At 43.7% G+C, this 6,536-nt stretch overlaps 1 long non-coding RNA gene across 1 annotated transcript; it reads right to left on the bottom strand.

Annotated features, from left to right (window-relative positions):
• Positions 1-2,762: 2,762 nt before the first annotated feature.
• On the bottom strand, positions 2,763-4,165 carry LOC121688521. Its single transcript, XR_006024616.1, has 2 exons — positions 3,732-4,165; positions 2,763-3,630 (listed from the first exon to the last, which is right to left on the bottom strand). It is a non-coding gene; the product is annotated as an uncharacterized LOC121688521 (long non-coding RNA).
• Positions 4,166-6,536: the final 2,371 nt, after the last annotated feature.

Below are 6,536 nucleotides of genomic sequence, written 5' to 3'. Positions count from 1 at the left end.
ACTCCTGAAATACTCTGAAACTTTTATTTCATACAGCCTTCAGTGCTGTGGAAGCTCAGGTGTTGTGTTGGGCCCTCTCTGAATTGTGTGTCTACCACACAGACTAGCTTTGATGTATGTAAGAGTGGTGCCTCCCATTCTTGCCATTAATTATGTAATGATTTATTTGAGGAACATCTGCAAAAATCTCTGTCTGGTTTTGCATTGTGGACTGTTGTAACATCCAACCTATCCGAACCCATTAATTTCATGGTTTTCTTCAAAAGAGGGAAGCAGTGCAGCAATGTCATTATGCTACTTTAGATTCATCCTTTTTGCCAACACTTTCCCCATCTTTTTTCTGTTTTGTCCTCCTCATCGCACAAGGCCTGGTTTGTATGGAGATGTTGTTCTGTAGACTGCCTTGTGTGGGGGGTGTTGGGGCTGGGGATAGTGTTGCCTGCAGCCAGGTAAGCAGCATGCTGAAATATTAATACGCGCATGATAGTGTGGCCTGCATAAGGTCAACATACATGGCCAGTGCCTAATGGGCCGTCCATTTCACTCCTCTCATGGGCTTAATATGCCATCTCCACATGGAAGAGCATGTGTCACACACGACTTCTGTGTGTGTGTGGACAAGGAGTATGTTTCTGAGTTCTGAGCAGTCTTCTCAGTTATGTGCATGTAAATAGCACAATAGAGAGAAGAAATACTCTTTTTTGATTGGCTGGCGGGGTTGCCTTTAATTCTGAATAACAGGACAACGTTCCATATCAATGCTTATGAATGGTAACTATAACAACCATAGTAGGACTACGGTTGCAGGCTTCGCAACAATGGAATCAACTGTAAACAAGCTAACTGTCCATGCTATCGGAAGTTGTACAACAAGCTGAACTTGAGCTTCTTTTTTCTTTTTTTTGGGTTTTTTATGCCTTTAATTTGATAGTGACAGTGGAGAATGACAGGAAGTGAGTGGGAGAGAGAGTCGGAGTGGGATCCGGAAAGGACCACGGGGCGGGAATCGAACCCGGGTCACCGGCGTACGGTGCAGGTGCCCCAGCCAGTTGCGCCACAGCTGGGGCCCTTGAGCTTCTTTTTAAACGGAACCGCGTGTTTCCTTTGCTTTACAGTGGCAACCGGGTGATAAGCGGGATAATGGCCTTCAAGGTGTGTCCAGTTATACGGAATTAATGGACTCGGGCGGAGGCAAGTTTTTTGCCACCCGCCCTCGTCCATTAATTCCGTATAACAGGATACCTCGGCGGCCGTTATCCCTTACATAACATGTTTGGGATTATCATACAAACATGATTATAAATATGTAAGGAACTCAGAATTCTAAGATCAAGACCATGAGATACTGCATTTCTCCAGTCCACTCCACATAACCTGATGAGGAATTGACCACTTGACTGTGACCCTCGTAAGCTATCAACTTGCTGCAGGACATTTTCACCATCCTAAGGCAGACAAACAGCTCCATTGCCACATCACCCCTCTGTCTGTTATTAAACATGTATTAATACATGAAGTTGTACACTGTCACAGTTAGATCCTTCTTGGGGCAGCAGAAGCTCAGGGATGCAGAAGGGATGCAGAAGCTCAGGGATGCATAAGGATTGGTGGAAGAGCTTACATTGGTGTACGCTGCATTGCGATTAGCCCACGTAGTGATGCACTTCATAATAAGCACAGAACAATCATTTTTTCACTTGCCATCCCATCCTTCTCCAGGTTGCTCCTGTTTTTGTTGCTCACCCCGCAATCAAACCATCCTGTGCTGGAGGCGGTCGTCAGGTGCTCGTGGCTGCAGCATCCTCGCCTCGCCTCTCTGCCTGTGAGTCACCTTCACTTCCTATTTGCTTCGGTATGCAAACGAGGCAGATTGGGGCTCTGGCGAGCAGCGAGCACTAATGAGCAGGCAGTCTAGCAGCCACCTCTCCCCGGATACTCACCCAGCAGCTCCTGTGGGCATGCTCAGATGCCTCAGACACAACAACAGGAGCACGACAACAACAACAACAGCAACAACAGCAACTTTGGCCACAATTATTCCTAGTGATTCGATTAGGCAGCAGGAATGACAGACAGTTGAGTTTTGTGTGTTTTTACGAGGATGCAGCGAAAGCACTTTCCAGCTCCCTGGGAGCCACACAGAGCTCAGTGTTCTCGAATTTTAGGGATGTTTGAAAAAGCCAGTTTCCCAGGCCCCATCGTGTTAACAGTTAACACTTGAGAAACCACACAGCGGGTGTGAAATCTCTCAGCAGCACTGAGATATGCAGGCCAAAGAAGGGTGGACCAGACACCCTCAAAATAGCCAAGTAGCCTTTATACAACGTTTCTTAATGACCTGCAAATTCTGACACCTTTTCAATATTTTCTTTAGCCTTTATTGTAGACAGAGTTAATCTAAATTTAGAATCTTTTCTGAAACTCATTCCTGTGTTATTCAAAATTAGTTATATAAATAAATTACGTATTTACTTAATTTGGTCCGAATGTGCAGATAACAAATTGCTCCATTCTTATCTCGCTGTGAAATGGAGCTGAAAATGTATGGCCAAATGTTGAGTTGGGCATCATGTCCAAATGCCTCGGAGTGAGAGAGGGGGACTGCACATTTGGCAGCGGGCCTGTAAATCAATCTATGTGAGAACAGTGGAACAGTCTGTTGGGAGAAAATCGGACAAAATGGAGAGAGTCTCGGTGCCAATAAATGCAGGGGATTATTTGGTCTCCTTCAGAAAGACATCATTCTTGGGACTGAGGGTGGGTTGGGGGAAGTCATCCAAACTTTATCAAGTCAAAACAAACTCACCATCGTCGAGGGATTAATGCAATTGCTGGGAAAATGGCATATAGAGCAGGCAATGTAAACAGATGGTTCCTTTGCAATATACAAAGAATGTGCATCAATATACTCTATTGAAATGTTTATGAATATCTTCTTTTGCATTTAAATGTCTGACTTGAAGTGCACAGCACACAAAACAGAAGACGCACTAAAACGAGTTCTACATTATGAGATCTACTATATGGACGTTTATATATATAGGCTATATAACGGCCGCGGTTTCCTCGTCAGGCCCTTATCATTCTCATCACGACGTAGCGCAGCTCCAGCTGACAACCTTTCAAAAAACCCAAACAAAACAAAACAAAGAAAAAAGACATCAAACCACTAATTCACACCATAAAGTGGTCAAAAGAATATATCATGTCATGTCTTTAAGTGTGTGTTGCCATAAAAGTTAACATTTAACTGGGCAGTTCTGTACAATTGAGGGGGCTGTTATGGGGAGATACAGAGATATTTTGGAGCGCTTGGACAAGTAAAAACAAATCAGCAGACGAAAGCTGGCCTGAACTTTTGCACTTTTCCCCAGACCAGAGGTTTCTGTGCCACAAAACCGTCACAAACAAAAAAACTGGAGGGCAGTGGCGTTTCACATAATTGCTCGGCCAGAAAATGTCCATTACAGTCTGTTTTCCTTGGCACGCGGAGTAGAACTTTAAACCTTAGGAGAAAAGCACTGTGGGAAGTTGAAATGGTTTTGTAATTAACGCTTCGACAGGGTGATCACTCACTGCGACTGCACGGTCGGACAATGTGTCCTACTCGGAGTGCCATGCAGATGGCATCTGAAAAAAAGAGAAAAGAGAAAAGCTGGGCCCCTCCACGGCAAACACAGAAAGTAAACACACAAACTCCGCTGACCTCCTGAATCCCCAATCCATCTTACCTCTAATCAGTCGTCCGTTGCCACGGTGCCACAAATGGAGCCGCCGTGACCTCGGTGACGTTCCTGTGTGACTATACAAACATGCGCTGTCTTTCGGGCTTGTGTGTCTGCCTCTGTCTCTATTGTCTTCCCAGATCTTCTTCTACACATATCTATTTGAAACTTTTTTTTTTTCTTCCATGTTGTTTACATTTCTCCTCCTTGAAACCTCACCATTTGTCTACTATGCCCATAGTTTCACTGTCTCTTGATATAGCCGTACTGCTGCAGTGAGAAGAACCATTTGGATGGAGGCAAATTGGATGAAGGGGCTGATGGCAGTCCACTGTGCCGTTTGTTTGTTGGAGTGAGCTCTGGAGGGATTGAGGGAGGGAGAGAGGGAGAGACAGAGAGCGAGAGGGAGAGAGAGCGAGCAAGCGCTCGGACTGCACTAAGTGCCGTGGCACAGATGCTCTCACTGCCTGGAAGGGCTCCCTTTCCTTTTTATCCCCAGGAAGTTGGCAACGCTGCCTCCCAAGAAATATTTCCAAAACTTCTGTGTGCAGCTGTGCCTCCCATTTGTCAAAGCTTGTCTTCGCAGAGCGGAAGCAGCTCAACGAAATTCTCCTATGATTACAAGGCACAGGCTCGCTGTTATTGGGGGGTGACGGGGGGTGGGGGTGCTGTTCTCCACCAGGCTTAAGAGCTCAGCATGTGCTGAGAGGGATCTCTATCTCGCCCGCTCTTTCTGGAGGTCTTCCCCCAAAACAGACCACATGTTTACTGCCATAAATTCAGACTCAGACAGGGCTCTGTGTGTGTGCCATGTCTCTCTCTCTCTCTCTCTCTCTCTCTCTCTCTCTGTCCGTGTGTGTGTGTTCAGGAAAGAGTGAGCGAAATGGCTGAGTGTGTCTGCCCATCTTTGCTTGTGGTCGCATGTTCTTGCAAATTTGCAGACTATCAAAAATAACTGGATTTCCCATAGTTGTATACCACTGAGGTGTGTTGTGGATTATACAACATTAACACACGTCAGAAATAAACTCTCCAGGGGTAAATATAGAGAAGATGCTGAAGATGTAATTTCATCTGTCCACCACAGGTATTTCAGTCATCCACACTTCCCACTCTGTTTATATTTACACCACCCTGTGTATTTATGTAATAGTGCAGGAGTTGCGAGCCCTGCATCAAGACTCTCCCTCACTTGAGTCTAAACGTAGACCTGTCCTGTCATTATGATAATTTAAAAACTCATTCTTCCATGGGGAATCTAAATGGTCAGTTGTAACTGGGGCTCATTGTGGCCGGGCATTTTCACTGGGCTTCATGTCAGATGTGATACACAGGTTCACTCTCATAATGAAAACACCAAATAAATTAGACAACTACTTACTGTAGGCAAGTGTGATGAAATGGCGTTTTATTCATTCATAAAATCAATTACTGTACAGTGTAGAGTATATCTTGTTACTCCAAATATGCAGATACTGTAACTGCTTTTTACAGCCAAGTGTTCGAAAAGTAGTTGTAATGATGGGAAAAGACTTATTCACTGAAGACGGTTTTGATTCAACTAAAAAGTCAATGAATAGGATTTAATTTATTAGTGGAGAGTGTGTATTTTCCAAAAGTTTAAATTTTAATGAAAATGTTATTTAAATTAGACAAATTTAAACTATACACCTCAAGAATGGCTGACAGTTACTGAGAGTAAGCCATTTCTCTGAGAGTACAATGAAGCACATTCTCCAGGCAGCCAGGCAGCCTTGCTTAAAAAAAAAAAAAAACTTTTCTCGCACTTTCTGTTTCTTAAATTCCATTCTCTTGCTGTGCTCTGGGGGTCACACACCTTCATTTAGAGATTTCACGAGGGAACAGTGACTACATTATTTCCCGCTAATCAAGTTTTCTTTTTTTATTACTCTACATATTTGTAATGTTTGCCATGCCCCCCTCTGTTAATATGTTTTACCACTTTAATTTGAACTTTTAAGCTAGCTGATTTACGAGTCTGATTTCCACTCTGTGTTTCCTTGCTATTGACCTTTATCTACATCTACAAGGAACATTTCAATTTATTCAGCGTTGGCTGCAATTTGCTTCCCCAGTTACTGCTCCAAATGGGCTGTGGAAACTGTGCTGTTGAACAAATGCCGATTGCAGGGAGAGGGTGCTGGGCTGCAGACGTCATTATTTTTAAGGGTTATCAGGGCAAGAGCTCGGGACTGCACTCAGGTCAAGTAATTATTCAGTGAACAGATTAATAATCAGCTTAAAAAACAGAAACAGGAGTACAGAGACCAGAGCAGATGGGTTCCTGCCCTGCCCATGGCCGTTCCTCAGTCATGATTAGCCTTTGATCACAATAAAAATTAAATGTAGAATTCAGATGTATAAACATATACTGCAATGAATAAATAACACCAAACAAATACCCAAAAACATGAAAATAATGAATGATAGACAACACATTGAAAACCATTAACTGAATAAATAAATAAATAAAAACAGGGAATCAGCTCAGGTATGACTTATTGATTGTAAATCATTTCTGTGAACATTAACATGAGTTCAGTTTGGTGACTGGCCTGGGCACTGCTTATTTATTTATTTGTTTATTTATTTATTTATCTCCTTCTTCGCTGCTTACAGGGTGCAGAGGTACAGAGAACATCTGACTTGGCGGTCTGCTTCTTCCTCATGAATGATTAAAGAGGCTGAACCTGGAGGAACTCATAAATAAACAGCAGCCAGCAGGCAGCAACAGCAGCAGCAGCAGCGGCTGCACACCTCCACCACCACCACCATCATCACCACCACCAC

This window comes from Alosa sapidissima, chromosome 17 (assembly GCF_018492685.1).
Source record: "Alosa sapidissima isolate fAloSap1 chromosome 17, fAloSap1.pri, whole genome shotgun sequence".
Lineage (NCBI taxonomy): Eukaryota > Metazoa > Chordata > Actinopteri > Clupeiformes > Clupeidae > Alosa > Alosa sapidissima.
The sequence above is the reverse complement of the archived record's forward strand: the minus strand, read 5'-3'. Positions and strand labels throughout refer to the sequence as shown.